Source organism: Symphalangus syndactylus, chromosome 14 (assembly GCF_028878055.3).
Source record: "Symphalangus syndactylus isolate Jambi chromosome 14, NHGRI_mSymSyn1-v2.1_pri, whole genome shotgun sequence".
Taxonomy (NCBI): Eukaryota; Metazoa; Chordata; class Mammalia; order Primates; family Hylobatidae; genus Symphalangus; species Symphalangus syndactylus.
This window is the reverse complement of record NC_072436.2, coordinates 65536067-65557208: the sequence shown is the minus strand read 5'-3', so window position 1 is coordinate 65557208 and position 21142 is coordinate 65536067. Positions and strand designations below refer to the sequence as shown.

At 49.6% G+C, this 21142-nt stretch overlaps 1 pseudogene; it reads right to left on the bottom strand.

Annotated features, from left to right (window-relative positions):
• Positions 1-208: 208 nt before the first annotated feature.
• Positions 209-19226, bottom strand: LOC129463012 (E3 ubiquitin-protein ligase LNX-like; annotated as a pseudogene).
• Between the last annotated feature and the right edge of the window lie 1916 nt (positions 19227-21142).

Genomic DNA, 21142 nt, shown 5'->3' with positions numbered 1-21142 from the left:
TTCCCACTCTGGTCCATGGAACTGGCAGCCTGGCCCCTAGCCTTCAGGCCCTCTCTGGCCTGAAGGTAGGGCCTCACCAGAGATCTACCCTCTTCCACCCAGGAACCTATTTGCCTCCTGCTGCCATTCATGGTGGCCAAGCTGTAGGTGCCAAGGGGCACCTGCAGGCCAGCACTCAGCTACCATCTGCACCCCATTGGCTTCTCTCTTATGCTTGCTGGTGTCCAAAGTTGGAGACAGCTGAGGCAGCAGGGGACTGGCATGTCAGCATTGCACTGAGTGTGTGCATACCTGGCCAGGCCTTGACAGTGCCTGGGCTTGGTCCCAACTTTGCTCCAAGATCAAAGTGGGTGCCAACAGCAGGGGGAAGCCAGGTACATCCAAGCCTCCTAGGGCAGAGGGAGCCTTCCTGGGCCCCTAAGAGTGCACGGATGCCTGGGTCCACAGCAGTGGTTTGGGTGTACTGCAGCTGCACCTGGTGGGGTGGGGCTCCTGCCTGCTCCATGGCCCGGGAGGCCCAGGTCTGCAGCCACAGTTTGGGCAGTTGTGGCTGCACCCAGGGAGCTCCTGCCCCACCAACTCAGAAGGGGTGGGGCTTCCACTTGTCCCAGGTTCCCACCAGCTCCATGGAGTGTGCAGTCCCAGCTGTGCCTCCCTGCTGTAGCCAGCGTGATGGCAGCAGCTACTCCAGACAGCCCGCCACTGCCATCGTTATGGCTGATAAAAACTGCTGGTACTATCAGGATGCAACATAGGCCAGCAACTTCCAAGAGCAGAGAGGTGGGAGTCAAACATGCCACCACACAAGGAGCAGCATTTTTCAGAGCTGGACACTGGATCACGGTGCAGCTTTCTACCTTCTTGGCATTGCATAAGTCCATACAGTGGTGAAGAGGGCCAGCAATACCTGAATCAGGTAAGAAGCACTTTCTGGGCTGCCATATTGAAGGTCATGTCCATTGATGGCTAACACACAATCATTCTCCTCCAGCTGACCGTGTCAATCAGCCACACCACCATCTAGCACGTTGAAGATAAACACCCCAGGCTCATCCACCTTGAACACCAATTTTATTCCAAGCTCTTCCTTGGGGCTACTTTTGTTGCAAATCACATGGAAGCTGTCATCCTGGGGTCCATAGGCATCCAGGGCCTGTCCACTGTTCGTGCTGCAGAACTTCTGGTTGTGCAGCATAGTCAGTCACAGCAGCTGGTAGGGCTGCCACAGGAGATGCAGGGCATAGTTGTGAGAGACTTTGCTAATGTGCATCCCATTGACGTTTAGGATGATGTCTCCTGGTAGTAGCTGGTCATCTCTGGCATTCACCCCATCATGATAAATGTATTGGATGGTACGGACCAGTGGGGTTTCACTGCCTCCCATCAGCATAATGGAGAGGCTTTCACTGGGATCCATTTGATTGATCTTGATGCTGGTAATTTCACCATCTGGGATCAGGTGGTACAACCTTGGAAAGACTTCAGGGGTGGTGATGTTTTCAGAATTTTCCTTGCCCTGGTTAGCTCGGTTGGCAACTGCACTCCCACTCTTTATCCTTCAAAGAACACTCAAAGCTCGATTATTTTTTGAAAGATCTGCTTCTAATTGTTCTGTGATGACCAATGCTGCTGGACAGCTTTCCTACATGGTTGTACCAGTTGCTGGATTGCTCAAAGGGCTGTACCCTAGTTTGGTTGCTCTGGCCAGAGTCCCCTGGGCTGATTGCTGACTGACTGTCCTCTGCCAGGCACATAGGCAGGGTTGTCTAGGCCAAGCTTGTCTGTCATTAAGGAGGTGGTGGCAGCTGCAGAAACCTCTGGGGAGGGTGCTGTGGCTGTGAGGCTCACACAGCTGTCTAATCAGCCATCTTGTGAGCCCCTCTTGCTGTCTTTTCTTCAGGCCATAGTGGGAGGCCCTTTTATGGTGAATAGAATTTCCTGACAATGTACAGCATTGGGGGGACACAGAGAGAGGAGTGAAAATTTTCAACAGGGGAAATCAGAGTGGCTGCAGGGGTAGAGAGAAGAGGAAATATTTGTGAGATTAGACAGAAAGAATGGACATCATGTGGCCAGGGACTGACTGAGCCACAGAGGGAGGACTGGCATGCCCAGCGAGGTGGCCCACCAGCCCCCTCTGAGGTCACAAGGTGGGCATAGAGGAAGGAGAGGTTGAGAGGCAGATGGCAGGTCCTGCTCTGGATGCAGGGAGTCTGAGAGCCCAGGGTGTGGCCAGGAGGGATGTCTAGTGGAGGCTGGGTGGCCAGGGCTAACCCTCAGAAAAGAGGGTCCCATGACAGGGAGGCATTGACACAGCCATGACCGAAGCTTGGGGAGCGAGTAAGATCTCCCATGGCTGTGGGAAGTAAGAAAGGGAGGGCCCACATTGAGGAGCTGGCAATGGGTACAAGGCCTTGATGGGCCCTGGCAGAAATGCACCCAGGAGGGGGTGAGACCCCAGGAGCAGAGAGGAGGGTCTCACTGCCCAGAGTGGCCAATGTCATATGATGCCCATTGGTCAGGGAAGTGGCCAACCACATGTGTGTGGGATCCACCCACCATGTGGTGGGCAGGGTCCTGGAGAGGCCCATGGCAGTGGCAGAGAGTAGCACTGGGGTGCAGGGAACAGAGAATACGATGGCTGCTCGTCAGTTAAAACACTTCCACATGAACTGGTACAACCATGTAGGAAAACTGTCCAGCAATATCAGTCATCACAGAACAAACATCTATCCCAGGACCCAGGCGTTCCAGGGCAGGCAGACACCTGACAGATGTGCAAGAAGGGACAGGATGCAAGAAGGGCCAGAGAAGCTCCACTAATGAGACCCCCATCCAGACAACAACCCAAATGAGTCACCCTATTCGTCCCATCATGGAGGAACAAATAAAGGGCCTGTGATCCAGCGGACAGTGGCACACTGCTCAGTGACCCTCCACAGGGAGAATCCCAAAGACAGACCCGAAGGGCACATGCCAAAACAGCCCACCTCAGGCAAAACCACCATATGGGAGCAGATCAGAGAGTGGTGACCTTGAGAGGAGGCTCAAGGAGCCCTGGGGGCCTAGCTGTGATGCTTCTTGACCCAGGTGCAGGTGGCACAGGTGTAGCCAATGTGAGGACATCCTGTGTTCCATGATCTCCAGGAGAAAAAAGAAATAAAAGATTTTTAAAAAACTTGAAAAAGGACTGTACTGTCCTCTGTATGCATGTTTGACTTTAATAAAAACTTACTTTAAAAAATAGCCCACTTCCGGGGCCAAGTGCAGTGGTGCACACCTCTAATCCCAGCACTCTGGGAGGCTGAGGTGGGAGGATTGCTTGAGTCTGGGAGGTAGAGGCTGCAGTGGGCCATGATTGTGCCACCACACTTCAGCCTGGGCAATGGAGCGAGACCTTGTCTCTTAAAGAAAGAAAAGTCAACTTCACAGGCACCCAGTGGCCTCTAAGATAAGCTCCACAGCCTGGGCAGCCCCTTCCTGCTCTGCCCCCAACTCCCATCCCAGCCCTCCTCTACACCTTCACTCCTTCTGCCTGGGACACCTCCCTCAGCCCAGGCTCTGTTGGCCTGACAGGCTCCTACACACCCCTCGGGGCCCCTCCCAAGCCTAACTCGAGCAGAGGGAGGCCCAGGCCTCAGTGTCAGCTGATTCTAAGGAATTGTGAGGGTGAAGATAGATTCCTCCTGCTTCTCTACACGCCCTGCCTCCTCTCCGTCCCGGCCCGAAAGGGGAGGCGCCTGCATTTGTGCTCACCCATGGAGGTTTGTCATGCTTTGGCCACACGTCAGGCTGAAAGATGTTGAAAGAGCAGGGGCCTGGGAGTTTCTGAAGATGGCGATCTCTAGGGAGCAGGGCTGCAGCTTGGCTCATGCCTCCAGGTCCTCCAAGTCTCAGCATCAATGTCACTTCCTCTGGGAGCCCCGATGGCCATCACCAAACCAGGCTGTTGACTCCACAGGAACCAACAGGGATCTGGAAACCGGGGTCAGGCCCTGCCCCTCCACTATCTGCTCCCGTCAAGCCTCAGGAAGTTCTGTCACCTCTGAGCTGTTTTCGCATCCAATAAATATGACTTCCTATAGGGTTGTTGTGGGAATTAAAGAAGTTCAATCACCGAAATCCCGTCAATACAGATCCGGGATCTGAGCACCTCTGCCCTTCTCCTCTGATCCAAGCCACCTTCCCACTCTGTGGACCATCAGGGGTCTCCCTGCTTCCTCCTTGCACACAGCAGCTGGAGGGATAAGATCATGTCCCTCCTTGACTCAGAGCCCAACAGTGACTTCCCGTGTCCTCTGGAGCAAAGCCCAGGTCCTTGCAGTCTCCCAAAGGCCCTACCCAGATGGTGTCCTGTTGCCTCTCATCTCCTCCCACTGTCCCTCTCTCTCTCCACAGTAGCCACACCCAGCCCCTTGCTATTCTTGGAATGTGCCTGGCACACCACTGCCTCAGGACCTTTGCACATGCTCATCCCTCTGCCTGGAACTCTGTTCCCCCAGATGTCTGGGTGGCTCCACTCTCTCCACATCTTTGCTCAAATGTCACCTTCATGAGCTTTTCCATGACCACCTACTCAAAGTGCAGCCACCATTACCCAGCACTTGTGGTTCCCCTTACCCAGCTTTGATTTCCTCTGTGACTCTTACTGCCATCTGCCGCCATGGATTTCATTTAATCAGTTGTTTATCATCTGCTCCTTTCCACTAGAACAACAGCTTCTCCTCGTGAGCATTTGGACTTTTTTCCACTGGCACATCCCCAGCACACAGAACGGAGCTTGGCATACAGTAGGCGCTTGATGAGAGCCCTGGCTGGGTGTATTCCAATGGCTGACGGCCTGTGCCATACCAGTTACTAAGGATCTGAATATCACTTCTAGTTGGGAACCTCTATTTGGACCGAGGCAGCCTTAGGTTTGCAGAGCTGAGAGGAGTCAGTGCATTTGGGGATCAGAGGCAGAGAGGGGTCCCTTGCCTCTAAAGCAGTGGTCCCCAACCTTTTTGGCACCAGAAGCTGATTTCATGGAAGACAATTTTTCCACAGACCGGGGGCAGGAGGGGGATGGTTTTGGGATGAAACTCTCCCAACTCAGATCATCAAGCATTAGATGCTCATACAGAGTGTACAACCCACAATAGGGTTCATGCTCCTATGAGAATCTAGTGCCACTGCTGACCCGACAGGAGGCAGAGCTCAGGCGGAAGTACTCACCTGCCCGCTGCTCACCTCCTGCTGTGCAGCCCGGTTCCCAACAGGCCATGGGGGTTGCCTGCCCTAAAATACCATCTTATTTAGTTGCCACAAGGCTTCAATCCCACTGTTCTCACTCTTTGGAGTTTAATTTATTCCTAATGGTCCTCTTTTCTTTTTCTTTTTTCTTTTTTTTTTTTTTTGAGACCAAGTCTCACTGTGTCGCCCAGGCTGGAGTGCAGTGGCCCAGTCTCAGCTCACTGCAACCTCTGCCTCCTGGGTTCAAGTGATTTTCCTGCCTCAGCCTCTCTAGTGGCTGGGGTTACAGGCACGTGTCACCACACCCAGCTAATTTTTTTTGTATTTTCAGTAGAGGCGGGGTTTCACCATGTTTGGCAGGCGGATCTCGAACTCCTGACCTCAGGTGATCCGCCCACCTCAGCCTCCCAAAGAGCTGGAGACATGAGCCACCGTGCCTGGCTGCTTCTCTTTTCAAATGAAAATATTATGATGCCACTGGCATCCTCAGCTTGACAGGGCGATTCTGCTGATCTGGTCTGGGCTTGGCTGAGCAGTTGTGGCCTCCAACAGGCTCACTCACATGTGTGCCATTGGCTGAGGTCAGCGGCCCCTGGCTCCTCTAGGAGCCTGGTCCTCCAGCAGGCTAGCCTGGGCATATCCTCATGCCAATCACAGGGGTCAGGGTGTGGGAAAGTTGGGGAAAGAGAGAGAGGGAAGCTGAAAAGCCTCTTGAGGGCTAGGCTTGGAATTAACACACCATCACTTCTGGCACCTCCTATGGGCCATAGATAAGCCCTGAGTCAGACGGTGGGGAGATAGACTGTACCTTTTGGTGGGAGGAACTGCAAAGTCACATTTACCATGAGTGGTTCAAGGCCAGAGATAAGTAGGTCTCCCACATGTTTGTTTGTATCTTTCCACAATGTCAGGCTTTTTTTTTTTTTTTTTTTTTTTTTATGCTACTTCGATCATAAAAGCCACCAGCTCTATGGAGTTCCCAAGGAGAAGGAGACAATTTTTAGGACTTGGCATTCACACAGGCTCAAGCCACTCCACAGATCAGTCAGTATTGCAAGCCATACATAACATACTTATCAATATATAAACATTATAGATTGAAAATTACACATCAAACAAAATAACATGGCATGAGAAAAGGGATAGGAAAAAGGGTTAATAAGCCAGTCCAGGGAGAGCGATGTGAACAAAAAGAATATTCTGGTCCGGCTTGGGCAGCTCAGCAGCGTCCCAGCTTTGCAAGGAAGAGTCTTTGATGTAGGCAGAGTCTTTAGAGGCAGATGCCAGGCGCTTATCAAGACAGCTGTTCTGAGCGGTGGAAGTCCAGCTCTTTTTATGGCCACAGAGTCCTCTGGTGAGGACTGACAGTGGCAGGGTGTGTTTGGTTATGTCCTTATCTGGCCAGTTGCAGTCTTTATTGATCAGGGAAAACATCTGTTCCCTGTTGGCAAACGGCCTTGCAAAATGTAAGATTCAGACTTCTTCTAAGATGGAATTACTTATGTCAAGGCTACTCTATATAACATTCAAAGGAAATGGATACAGGTTGGGGATGGAAAATTGGGGCTGTTTGGGGGTATGAATCTTTAATACTGCCTCCAGTGTTTCTTTTAAATTGAGGATAAGTAAGAGAGCAGTGGACTAAGAATCCATCTCTGGGTCCATTTCCCATCTCTTGGAGCTTTGAGCTGCCATGTCAGAAGTCCAGCTACTGGGCTGAGAAGGCCACGTGGAGAGGCCCAGAGGAGCCCAGTCTTCCAGGCACCACCCAAGCCACCAGGTACCCTCTAGACCCACACCAGTGGCTACGTAAGTACCCCTGAATGAGCCCCAACTACAGCCATGTGGAACCGAAAGATCTCCTGATGGAGGCCCACCTACCCAAATTCATATCTAATCAAATGGTGCTGTTTCAAGCCACTGCATTTTGGGATACAATAAATAACTGGAGCTGTATATTGAGCCAGGCTTGTCTAACTCCAAGATCTGCCACCATGAAAGGACCTGACTCCTAGAAGATGAGAGACTTGGTTTGACAGCAAGGGAGATGCCCCAAAAAGAAGTTTCGCACAGCCTCATACGAGCTCATGACAATGCGGAACCTCTATGGCCTGTCTTGGGCTGGCCCAGCACTCCTCGACCCTCTGGGCTTGCACACCTGAGCCTTCCTGCACCTGGGAAGTAAGCATGATGCATCCGAGAGCGCCATGCCGCTATACCCAAGGCCCGCTTCCTCTCCCCGACAGGCCTTCTCAGCAACTTAGAGCAGCCTGCGGAACACATTGCAGTAAAGGTCCATGGGCTTCCTGCCTATCAAAAAATATAGCTTTCTGACCAAGGCTTATTATGCGATCTTTCCAGGAGACGTCATTAGTAGTGTGAATGGCTCTTGCCTTGCCGGAAGTGAAGGTGAGGCAGTGACAGGGTCATGTCCAGAGTGAGTAATTATTGGCTTTTTGTCCTTGTTCCTTCATGTCCAAATTACATCTATAGTTTGTAATGCTTTTGGTTTATATTCAAAGAAAATGCAAACGCAGAACATAACAGGAAGGGTGCCATGACTCAGATTGCCGTGCCCCTTCCTGTCTGCCCAGCAGCCTGGATGCTGTGGAGCCTCTGTGCAAAGCCCAGAGCTTTTGTCTGAGCCATGCGGTGGCAGAGCCACACTGTGACTTCGTGTGGTTTGTGCTCCCTGTGTTTGCCAAGCACTTGTGTGTTCCCTCTCTCCACCATCTCACAGTGACTCAGCACTGTCCTTATTTTAACTATAGCTGTTTTCAAACCAGTGACATCTGCAAAGCCATAGCGGACAAGGTTTCCCACTCCCGTCTCCCCACAGAGCCACAGCCAATCCAGCAGGCCTACTTGCAGTGAGTCCAGACTGCAGGTGTATTCAGTTTGTTCTGCAAGGTATTTTTAAAAAGGGGGGGGGGGGTCAAATTACCAACCAGAATTTCACCTAAAAGCAGTGGCAGACGCTGATGTTTACCAAGCCAGAATCTGTTTTCCCTGCTTCTTTAATTACAAATCCTGATTTTTAGACAGGGCAGCAATGTGCCCAACTAAAAGACTACATTTCCCAGCCTCCCTTGTGGCAAGGTGAGACCATGTGACTAAGTTTTGGCCAATGAGATGAAAGAAGAAGGTGGCGCAAGCGTTGGGGGGTGGCTTTCATTCTTTCCTCCTTTCTTCTTCCTGCTGCCTGGATAAAAACAAGTGGCCATTTTGAACTCTGAATTGGCCTTGACAGTGGAAGCCACTGGCTGAGAATGGCACAGGAGAAAGAGAGAAGAACCTAAGTCCCTGTAGACTCTAAGAAGCCACAAAAACCAGCCCTGAACTACCTACCTCCTGACTTCTCCATAAGTAAAAATGCACTTCTTTCTTACTTAAGCCATTGTAATGGTGAAGTTACTGTTATAGGTAGCTAACCTAATCCTGAAACACTGCTTCTCTTGAAAGCTCAAAATATCTAGTGATCTGAGCATATGCTCTTTTCTTCTTTATAACAGCTTTATTGACATATAATTCACAGTCTATACAATTCATTGATTTAAAGTGTACCATTGGCCAGGTGCAGTGGCTCAAACCTGTAATCCCAGCACTTTGGGAGGCTGAGGCACAAGGAATACTTGAGTCCAGGAGTTCAAGACCAGCCTGTGCAACATAAGGAGAACCCATCTCTACAAACAACTTAAAAATTAGCTGAGTATAGTGGTGCATGTCCGTGATCCCAGCTGCTTGGGAGGCTGAAGTGGAAGGATCACCTGAGCTAAGAGTTTGAGGCTGCAGTGAGCCATGATCATGCTACTGCACTCCAGCCTGGGTGATGGAGGGGAGACCCTGTCTCAAAAAAATAATAATAATAAATGCAACAAAAATAAGATGTACCATTCAATGGTTTCTAGTATATTCACTCATATCCCCACTATATATAGCACCACTGTCTACTTTCAGAATATTTTCATCAACTCCAGAAAGAAACACTATACCCATGAACTGTCACTCACCAATCCCCCCAGCCACACTCTCACCAGCCCCTGGCAATCACTAATCTACTTTCTGTCTCTATGAATTTGTCCATTCTGGACATTTCATATAAATGGAATCATGCAACATGTGGTCTTTTGTGCCTGGCTTCTTTCACTTAGCTTCATATTTTCAAGTTTCATCCATGTTGTGTCATGTTTCATGATCCAAGAAGTCTTAAGACTGGGAACCACCCCTACCACAGAGTCCTTTAATGCTGTCTCGTTTTGATCCACAGAAGAAAACAGTGAAATGGAGAAAGTAGTTACTGTCTTCTCTACAAAGGAGAAACAGGCTATGCTCAATCGAGTAATTTGCCTAAAGTATCCAGTGCACCCTCCATTCACCATTCTCTCTGAAATGTTTGTTGCACAAAATAATTGGAGATTCACATTTTGTCAAAATCCTCAAGGTCTAGAAAATTCTAGATCAACAATAAAGTGGCAGATGAGGAGACTTAATCCTTTCCTATGGCCTATCCCCTCCACAGTCTGCAGGACCCGGAGACAGAAGAGTGGGGGGAGAAGCAGAGCCCGACACACAGACCCTGTGGGGACGCCTGGGTTCTGGTTCATACTGGGCTGTTTGGGAGCTGAGCCAAAAATCTGAGCCAAAATCTCTGTCTTGCTTTGTAGTGCATGGGGGGGAAATGAAAATTTTGGTTCCATCTGAGGTTTGCAAATCAGCATGCATTGTTTTGGGGCATTCAGTTTCATTGAAACCTCGGGAACATGGCAGCTGCCAACCCCACAGCCCCAGGGAGAGCTGTGTCTCGAGGTGGAATCATCTTTCTTTGGCAGAGGTGCAGCCTTCTCTGAGTTTTTATAATTTCTGGTTTTTCGCAGGAAGATAAACACCACACACTGAGTCAGAGCCAGGGAACGGTCGCCCGTTTCTAAGGCTGTGGGTGAGCCTGGGAGGGTGGAGATGAGCAGGGGCGAAAAGCTGAGGCGCTCCCGCTACTGGGGTGTTCCCAGGACAAGCTGATGGATGGGCATGCTCATCCTTCTCTATGACAGGCACAGAAAATGTGAGCAGAGTGCCCACCGGCTTTCCTTTGGAGGTGGCAGGGGTGAAAAGCCCTGCCCAGATTTCTCTGGCAAGTCACTGTGGGGATGAGGGTGGGGGCAATGCTTTGGGTTATTGATTCACACTGACATTGTAATCCATAATTGTGCCCATCCTGTTGTCACAAGCATGGGGTAAACCCAAAGTAGGAGGGAGGGAAACAGAAACCATTTTGAGCCTATTCTTTGAGGAGTCACCTGATCAGCCTGGCTGGGGTGGGAAGGAGAGAGAGGAAACTCACTTAGGACTTGGTGCTCAGGGATCTCGCAGTGCTGGTCCTCGGGGACCACGAGGAGGAGTTGCCCCTTACAGGGGAATCAGAGGAGGCTTCCTGGAGGAGGTGCCATCAGGACCAGGTGTGGAAGCGTGGGCGGAAAGTTTCCTTGGGGCATTTCCAGACAGAAGGAAGAGCGTAAACAAAGAAGAATGGCTGACTTCTATGTGAGAAAGGACAGTGGGAAAGGAATCGGGAAGAAATAACTTTGCAGAAAACCTGAGTGGTGAGTGGTGACTATACATATTAATCAGGAAAATGCAAACGAAGACCAGGGTGAGCTACCTTCTTACACCCAGTAAATTGGCAAAAGGTAAGAAATCTGGCATTATCATGGTTTGGCGAAAACTCCAAACAGCTCACCCACTGTTGGTGGATATGTCAATTGTTATAAGCACATTGGGGAACAATGGAGCATTGTCTTGCCAAGTTGAATGTTGCATTCCATTTCATTCCCAGGTGTACACATGCTTTGGGCAATGCATAGAAGAATGTTCTTAGCAATTCTCAGCAGCACCGTCCGTAACTGGAAAGACCGGAAATCACCCAAATGTTTACCGGCAGGTGAAGGGGTACATAAAGCCAGACTTTGTCACACAGTGGAGTGCTGTACAACAGTGAAAAATGAACCAAGTACCACTCTCCCCAGACAGTTACTGGGTTGACTTCCAAGGGGACAGATTGTGTTGTGGATCCAACCCTAAATCAGTCATGGCCAGAGGGATAGAATGTTCTAATTGCTTGAGCCAGGCAGAGCTCTCTCTTGAGGCTCCACTGAAACCCAAAAGGCTGGGCTGGGGTAAGGGAGGAGTAGATCCCCAAAGAAAATGAGGGTACAGTAGAAGACAATATTGGTGTCCTTCCCAGACTTCCTGACATCGCTTTTTAACATGTCCTTGTGCCCAGCTACTATGCACTTTAGTGCCTCACTCCTGAGCCCCTGGTCACCTCAGAGAAGACCTTCCCACAGAGCCTAGGTTCCTGTTCTGCACTCCCTGGGGCCGCCTGTGCCAGCCTGAGCTGTGAGGAAGCAGGGCTGCTCTGCTTCCTTGCCTCCACGCAGGACAGGTGAGGTGGAATTCACACCTGAGAGCTGCCCCCAGGTTCAGGCCTGAGCTAGGACTTTCCCTAAAATCTCATCCAGAGCTTCTTCCCCCTCCTGGTTCTGCTTCCTTCATTCTCTAATGAGATTTCTCCTTCAGGAGAATTTGAACCTTTGACTGGGCATCTGTCCGTGGGGGAATCCAACCCCAGACAGGTACTATTTTATTAAAAGAGAAGTGAATGGAGGCTGAGTCGCCAACACGACAGATGGCGAGAGGAACAGTGGGGAGAACTGGAGTTTACAAACTTGGATAAACCTCCACACCTCTCTGGACCTCAGCTTCCTCATTCAAAAACAAAAGATGTGATGAGGCAGTTCACAGAAGAGAAGACTATGAATGGCCAGGAAACACTGGGACACACAGAGAGCATCATGAATCATTGAAGAGATGTAAAACAGGCCAGGCGCGGTGGCTTATGCCTGTAATCCCAGCAGTTTGAGAGGCCAAGGCAGGCAGATCGCTTAAGTCCAGGAGTTTGAGACCAGCCTTGGCAACATGGTAAAACGCTGTCTCTACAAAAAAAAATACAAAAATTAGCTAGGCAGAAGGTGTGTGCCCGTGGTCATAGCTACTGAGGAGGCTGAGGTGGGAGGATCACCTGAGCCCAGGAGGTTGAGGCTGCAGTGAGCCAAGCTGTGGATGAGCCACTGTACTCCAGCCTGGGTGACAGAGTGAAACCCTGTCTCAGGAAAAAAAAAAAAAAAAAAAAGCATAACATTTTTCATCTGTCACAGGGCAGGGAGCAGAGAGAATGTCATCCCCAACATTGACTGGGTGTGGGGAGAGGGCCCTCTCCTCCTTTATGGATGGGAGAATAAATTGGTACAATCTATTTGGGGGGCAGTTTGCCAGTACCTATAAAAATGTTAAATGGGAAAACCTTTTGACTCAGCAATTCCACTTCTCTGAATTTATCCTGCAGCAAACCTCAAGAATTCAAAGAAGTAGGTACAAATATGCTAATTACAGCACTGTTTGTGATAGCAACAACTTGGAAACAACCTAAATATGTTTCAGTTGGGGACTGGTTAAAAATGACAGAAGGTCCCTGGGATGGAATGCTATACGGCCATGAAAAGGAATGTGGTCAGGCTCTGGAACAGGTGAAGAAACTCGCCCATGATATATTACTAAGTGAAAGAAAGCAAATTACAAAGCAGAATGGAGAGTGAAATATCCTTTTGCAAAAAGTGTTTCTGAACATATGTATTACAAATTTGCAAATGTATAGAAGAACAGTCTGGAAGAACATATACCAAACTCTTTTACCTGTACTTACTCTTGGGAGTATGGCTGGAAATTTTTTTTTTTTTTTTTTTTTTTTTTTTTTTTTACTTGGAGTCTCACTCTGTCACCCAGGCTGGAGTGCCGTGGCATGATCTTGGCTCACTGCAGGCTCCGCCGCCCAGGTTCAAGCGATTCTCCTGCCTCAGCCTCCCAAGTACCTGAGACTAAAGGCATGTGCCACCACTCCCAGCTAATTTTTTTTTTTTTTTTTTTTTGTATTTTTAGTAGACATGGGGTTTCACCATGTTGGCCAGGCTGGTCTCGAAATCCTGACCTCAAGGTGATCCACCTGCCTCGGCCTCCCAAAGTGTTGGGATTATGGGCTTGAGCCACCGTGCCCGGCTAAAATTTTCTAAAATGGTTTTTGGATTCTCTTGTGTTTGAGTGTTCTTAAGAACAGGTATCACTTCTTTCTCTTTTTTTATTTAAAATTTGTAAATAGGAGTGATTTAGTGCCTACTTATCAGGACTTGGTGAGCGTCTGCTACCGGTTATGCTATCCAGCCCTCACCAAAGCCCTGTTGAAGTAGTCATTGCTATGAGCCCGTTTTACAGATGAGAAAGCTGAGATCTGGAGAGCTAAATACGTTGGGAGTTGCAGAGCCAAGATCCAGCCCAGGCAGCCCGAGGCCAGGTCTGGACTCTTACCCGGATGCCACCTTACCTCACAAGAGTAAAATGAGGGGTTACCCAACTTTGTTTTTTAGCACCAGAATCCCTTTCTCCAAATAAAATCCCAAACAGAAGCCCCGTTTGTGAAAAGGAGTTGCTCTGGTAGAAGGGAAGCTGAGGAGTGGTTACTCTCCCTTCACAGTGCTCCCCCTCCACCCACCCAAGGACCCAGGGGGTTCCTAGGACCCTGGTTTGAGAACCACTCAGCTAGATGTCCTTGAAGGCCCCCCCTGTATTTCTGACATGCCAGGTTTCTAAGCACTTCCATCCAAAGGGGCTGAAAGGGGAGAAAATGAAAATGTGTCATGGGGCTGCTCAGACCCAAGTGAAGATTCGTCATGCTGAATAAAGCCGTGTTAAGTTGCTGCTGATTTAACCTCAGCAAGCAGCTGGATCCATTGCCCCTGAGAGAAAATTGTGAATGCTCTTTTGACCAAACATCACAAGCCTGGAATAGCTCCCACTGCATGCACATGTGTGTACACACACACATGCACACGCACACTTTATTTTGTTTGTCTCTCCCTATTAGAACTGGCAGCAATTTCTGCCTGTTTTATTCATGGCTGTGCCTCCAACTAGAATAGCTCTGACACACAGTAGATGCTTCAATACCTGTCAAATGAATGAATGGTGAATGAATGAATGAACAAACTAAAACAAGTTTGACTAATGTCCTTCAGGCACAAGAAATGGTCCTTAGCCACATTGGCTTGGAGACCAGAGAGGAAGGGAGGAGTGAAGAGAGCTCTGAAGTCGCTTCAATCTCCATGTGGCCGGGAGCTGCTGCCAGCAGGCTCACCTTTAAGCCGACACCACCACTGTCTGGAAACCTCCATCCATGAGCTGCAGCCCCGGCCACCTCTCAGTTCCTGCCTACCACAGTGGTGTGCACCCATGAGTGATGTTGCTACATGGTTTTCAGCCATGCTTTCCTGGAGGTGACATCTCAGGCTAGGGGGACAGCAGCCTGTCCACAATGTTTGAGGGGAAGCCCAGAGGTCAACTCAGGGGCCTCAGAAGCATCCCTTGGAGATAGCCACAGACGCATGAGGTGGGTGACAGGTGCCATTGAACTGGGACCAGCCAGGCAAGCAGCCGGAGCCATGATAGGTCAGGAGGAAGAGCGGGCATGACCAGGGCTCGCAGGAGGGGAGGAGGCTGCATGGAGGAGGTAGGTCTACACATCAGAGGAGGAAGCAAAGAGGAAGTGGCCACTGGGAGGGAGGAAGAGTACCCTGGAGGAAGAAGGAGGAGTTGGCTGGATTACAGAATCCCAGCACTTTGGGAGGCCAAGGCAGGTGGATCACGAGGTCAAGAGATCGAGACCATCCTGGCCAACATGGTGAAACCCCATCTCTACTAAAAAATACAAAAAATTAGCTGGGGTGGTTGCACGTGCCTGTGGTCCCAGCTACTCGGGAGGCTGAAGCAGGAGAATCACTTGAATCTGGGAGATGGAGGTTGCAGTGAGCCGAGATCATGCCACTGCATTCCAGCCTGGCAACAGAGCAAGACTCCATCTCAAAAAAAAAAAAAAAAAAAAAAAAGAAGGAGTCGTCAGGGCAAGAGTGCCTGCACCTTCCTGAGAAGCATCAGAGCCCAGGGCTGGGGCAGGGAAGGTACCAGACGAGGCTGGAGCATCAGGTGGTGCCAGAAAGTCAGGATGTGCTCAAAAAAGAGGGGACTGTGGAGAAGATGTGGGAGCCAGCCAGAAGTAACTCCCAGGAGTCAAAACTGGAACAGTCAAGCAACCCATCCAGGTACATTATACTATGGGGTTTTACCTCATCAAATAAAATAAATATCCATTAATCCATACTGATATAAATAACTGATTGCATAAGTAAATGGGGAAGAAGGGACCATTTTTCCTTCAAGAGAAGTTCCCTCTAATGAATGTGGAAGGAACCAGGGAAGCAGCAAATCACCGTCTGAACACCACAGGAACAATTGCTGCAGGTAAGACCCACCGATGGATGCTCAGACTCATAGGAGAAAGTTTAAGGAGAAACAAGAGTTGCACAGATGCAAAGTATTTCCCCCAATACCTATAAATTACAAAGGGGAAAATAATAACTTTATAATGGAGAAAGCTGGCAAACACCACTGTAACCAATAGGTCAAGATCAGTGTTACCAATAATAAGCCATATTGACATCACGTACTTCCTGATATGATGCACTGAGAATGACACATCGTCACTCCTGGGGTAGTTTTTCCAATAATGCATAACCTCAATCTAATTATGAGAAAATATCAGACCCAAATTGAGCAACATATTGCACAATACCTGACCAGGACTGTTCACAGATATCAAGGTCATGAAAGACAAAGAAAAGCCGAGAAACTGACGACTAAAGGCAATGTGAGACCTGGAAATGAGAAAGAACATTGATCAGGGATCAGCAAACTACAGTCTATGGGCCAACTCTGGCCCTCTGCCAGCTCTTGTAAATAAAGTTTTATTGGAATGCAGCCATGCTCATTTGTCCGTCTTTCTTTCTCTCTTTCTTTCTTTCTTTCTTTCTTTCTTTCTTTCTTTCTTTCTTTCTTTCTTTCTTTTTCTTTCTTTCTTCTTTCTTTCTTTCTTCTTTCTTTCTTTCTTTCTTTCTTTCTTCTTTCTTTCTTTCTTCTTTCTTTCTTTCTTCCTTCCTTCCTTCCTTCCTTCCTTCCTTCCTTCTTTCTTTCTTTCTTTCCTTTCTCTTTTTTCTCTTTCCTTTCTTCCTTTTTTCTTTCCTTTCCTTCCTTTCTTTCTTTCTGACAGAGCCTCACTCTGTCACCTCGGCTGGAGTGCAGTGGTGCAATCACAGCTCACTGTAGCCTTGACCTCCCTGGCTCAAGTGATCCTCCTGCCTCAGTGTCACAAGTAGCTAGGACCACAGGCGCACGCCACCACACCCGGCTGATTTTTTTAAATTTTGTTTTTGGTAGAGATGATGTCTCACTATGTTATCCAGGCTGGTATTTACGTATTTTCAGTGGTTGCTTTTGTGTAGCCATATGGCTTGCAAAGCTGAAAATATTTACTATCTGGTCCTTTACAGAAAGAGTTTTCTGACTCTTGTATTAGTGAAAAACTGGTGGCAACCTAATAAAGTCTATAGTTTAGTGAATAGTATTTTAACAATGTTAACTTACTAGTTTTGAGGATAGTACCACGGTTCTGTAAGATGTAAACACTAAGTAAAGTGAGTGAAAGGTACATGGAAACTCTCTGTACTATCTTTGCAACTCTTTGGTAAATCCGAAATTATTTCAAAACAAAAAACTTTCTTCAACCAAACAAAAAAAATGTCCAGGATGTTTGGGCAGGAGGGATGTGTGAGCAGAAAAGGGCAGGCTCGAAGTAGGCCAAGGTAGCCTGCTGGGTGCTGGAAGAGGGGGTCATCTGACTCTGGATGCTTGGATTATAAGAAACAGAAATCCACTCCAGACAACTCAGGGGCACAAGGGGAAGTGCTTGGAAGCTGAGGGTGCAGGTGTAGTCGTACCTCACTGGAGCCTGGACCCACAAATCTGAAACCAGGACAATAGTTGCTTTGTGCGTATGCGTGGTTCTCCCAGTGTGTCTCTTTGTGTTTCTTTGTATCTGCCTCTGTGTCTCCCTGTTTCTCTGTGTGTCTCTTTCCTCTCTCTCCTGCCTCTGCTGGTCTTTGTTTGTCCCTGTCTTCGTCTCTCCCTGGTCGCTCCTCATCTCTATCTGTAACTGCCATTTCTCTGGTTTCTTTCTATCTCTGTGTCTCTCTCTGATCTCTGGTATGCCCCTGTCTCTCCTTGTCTTTCCCAGTCTTCCGCCATGTTTCACTGTGTGTCTGTCTCTCCCTGGCCCTCTCTATTCCTTTCCCTATCTCCCCATATGTCTTACGTCTCTTCTCCTCCCTGTTTAGTCCCTCCCAGTCTGTTTCTTCCTGTGCACACATTGGCCCACAGCACCCAGGGTGACACTGGGGTCACGTTAGCTCTTGGAGGTCTTGGTCATGAAGCGCACACCCCCATTTACAGATGCAGAAACTGAGGCTCACTTAACCCCTTGCTTGTGATGCAACCTACGGGAGGAAGAAAGGGAATGTTCTGATTCCTCCATGAGCCATACGTGGTGGTTGGAGCCTAATAGATATTTGCAGGATCCCATGGACTGGATCACACAGGTCAAGTCTCAGTGGCTAAAGTGACATTGCCCAAAATCATGCAAGAAGAAAGGGGTGGAGCTGATTCCCCATGTCCTTCATGATTTTTTTGACAATATGTCCAGATGACTTAACTTTCTTGCGCTTTCTTCTATACACAAGACCCTCCCAATTGCTAGAAAAATATAACTACTGCTAAACAGGTTATTTCTCTAAATGCCCAGAGATCTGGGGGGGATGGAAGATGGGGGGCACTCTACTCTCTACAGGAGACAGAGGGGTGCATCCCTCTCTCAACTTGGGGATTTTCCACAAGGATCTGTGGCCAAGCTATTTCAGGAAAGGCTTTCTTCATTGGGCACCAGGGAGGTGAACATGGCTCTGTTTATTTTGCTTTTTCTCTCTTCTTCTCCAAGATGTGTTTGGCAACAGCGTATGAGCCGTGTAATCCTCCCTCCAGCCCAGCCTCAGCACAGCATGTCCCTGCGGATGCCAAAGGTCACCAGACACGTGCAGGATGGGTTGTGCTCTGAGCCAGGGCTGGGCACAAAACCTCTGGTGACAGCATTGGGGTGACATCACCAGGACAGGTAGGTTCCCATCAGACAACACCAGGCCTGGAAGGGGCCCAAGAAATCCACCTCTGCTGGGACTCAGCTGCACTCTGTGGGGTCCCATTTGTCCTGTGAAGGAGGCCAGGGCCCCATACGCCCCACCTCTGCTCCCACTTTCTCTTTATGCTGAGATTCCATGGGAGATTCTGTTTGAAGAGACAGCTCTGGGGGGAAAGCATGCAAGCAACTCAGTTTCCATCCAAGCACTTCACTCAATGAGGAAGCAGCCCAGGGAGGGGATGGCTTGCCCAGAAGATGGGCCTAGAGGTGGGGTGCGTGGGTTGTACACGCTCTCCCACCTGTACGTGTGGACACACGTGGGGAAGGCCCTCCATGCGCACCTCATTCCCATTTGACTTGGCCCACCTGACGTTGGTTCAGAGCAATTTGCACTCTGCAGAGTGTCTCTCATAGAGACACCAAACTAGGTCGGGGGCGGGTTAAATGGACCTAGCTCTGTCTGAGGGAGCCCAACAGTGCCTCTTGGGGCCACTCTGAAGTAGACTGGCACCTCCTCCAGCGCCTTGTCTTATCTTTCCAGAATCCAGATCTCTTGGGTCCTGATTTGCTTCCCCACATGCACATACGGGATAAAACAGTGCCCTATTGGGGCTTAATTTTCCACCACCTCTGAGTCAGTGACTTGGACAGAATCCCTACAATGCTTCCCATTCCCTGGATGCTGCTAACTGAGTCCCAAAGCTGTTTTGTGTCCAGAGTCTCATGGATCCTGAATAAAAGGAGGTGGTGGAAGCGAGAGGTTGATCCTTTATGGAACCCTTCCCTACATCTCAGGCACTCACCCTGCACCCATTGTCTCCATGTTATCCTTGCAACAGCCCCATGAGGGGCTCTGTCTGGCCCATTTTCTAGCTGGGAAACTGAGGCTTGAAGAGCTTAGGCTGCTTGTGGATGCTCATGTCAGAGCCCTGTGATGCCAACATCATCTCACTGCTGGGCTTAGTCCATTTTCTGTTGCTTGCAACAGAATACCTGAAACTGAGTAATTTATATGAAATGAAATTTACTTCTTACAACTCTGGAGACTGAGAAATCCCAGGTCAGGGGGCGCATCTGGTGAGGGCCTTCTTGCTGGTGGGGACTCTCTGTGGAGTCCCAAGGCTGCACAGGGCATCTCATGGCGAGGGGGCTGAGCGTGCCCACCTGCCAGCTCAGGTCTCTCTTCCTCTCCTTATAAAGCTGCCAGCTCTCCTCCTGTGATAACCCATTAGTCCATTACTTGTTGAAATGGATTGATGATGAATTGATGAATGGATTAATACATTCAAGAGGGCAATAACCTCTTAAAGACTCCACCTTTCAGTACTGCTGCACTGGGGATGGCACATGAACTTTAGGGGGTGTATTCAAGCTATGGCACTGCCCAGGTTCCTGGACATATGGTCCATGACTCTGCCTTTACTGCATTTAACTCTGGACTTCCCCAGGGGCAGCTTGGGCAACAACCAGAAGGTGCTGGGATTAGGCGATTGAGATGCAGGCCCCAGCCTGGCTTTGAAGCTTCTTATCTTCCAGACCCTGGACAAGTTCTGTAGCCTCTCAGACCTTCAGTTTTTTCATCTAGAAAATGGGATGACAGTGCCCACTTCTCAAGTTGTTGGGAAAATAAGCCCACATACATAAGGTACCAGACACAGACATCAGCCCTGGCCCCAGTGTCATTGTCGAGGTTAGTCATTGGTCACTGTCCTCAAAGACTGTGCCTGATGAGAGGCAGGCCCAGCGCCACCCAGCTGAGCCTGGCAGTAGGGCCGGAGGTAGCCGCTCTCCTTACGCAGTCACCCACCCAGGCACTATCTGGGGTAGCAGCCAGTGTCGCAGCGGGAAGCAGCCTGCTTGCCACGGTAACTGCAGGGAGTTCAGTGAAGGATGCCTTGGTGTGCACCATCAAGGGAAACCAGCAAGACTCAACCTGGCAGAGATAGGGCTGGAGAAACACTCCCGCCTCAGTGCATCCTGCCTTCCCTCCTCCCATCAGAGGGCTGAGGGGTCTGTTCAAGCCAGTCCTGGCGCAGGGATTGGGACAGAGCCTGCATCTGGGGGTGCACCTGGTGAAGGGGGCACAGAGGCCCAGTGTGTGCGACAGCCTTCCCTCACCCCCTCCTGGCTCTGCAGTCCTCAACTTCCCTGCCACGCTGGAGCAGGTGGTGTGCCCAGCTGTCAACACAGTGGGCTTGTTTTTCTCTGCTGCTGCCCACCTCCTTCCCCTAGGCCCCCATTTCCAGTCTGCAATGTTAATTGAATGCGGCAGATGCCAAATTGCCGTTGGAGCAGAGTGCAGAGGGAGAGGAGGAAGTGTGTCTGGGCCCCATGGCGCGCCCCATGGGCGCACAGGCAGAGCGGTGGTGGGGAGGGCTTCCTGCCCACCACCCCACCACCACCACCTACAGCAGCTGCAAACATCCTCCAGACCTCTCACCGTTTCCCCCTGAATACACCTGAGGTCGAGTGTGAATATAAGGAAGTTGATTTTTCCCGGTTATATTTTTTAAACCTATGTTTGGACGGCCTGGCTTTCTATTCTGGGCACTTGAGCCTTATTTTCCGGCTGCTTCTGAAAAGTAATCAAAGGACGGCCACCAGACCAGCCAGACACCTGCCCTCCATACCTGCCTACAGACCCAGGCTCCTCCGTGCATTTTCTCCCTCACCCACCTGCTGGGTGGGAATTACTGGCTCCATTTCGCTGGTGAGGAGTTGGAGGTTTGG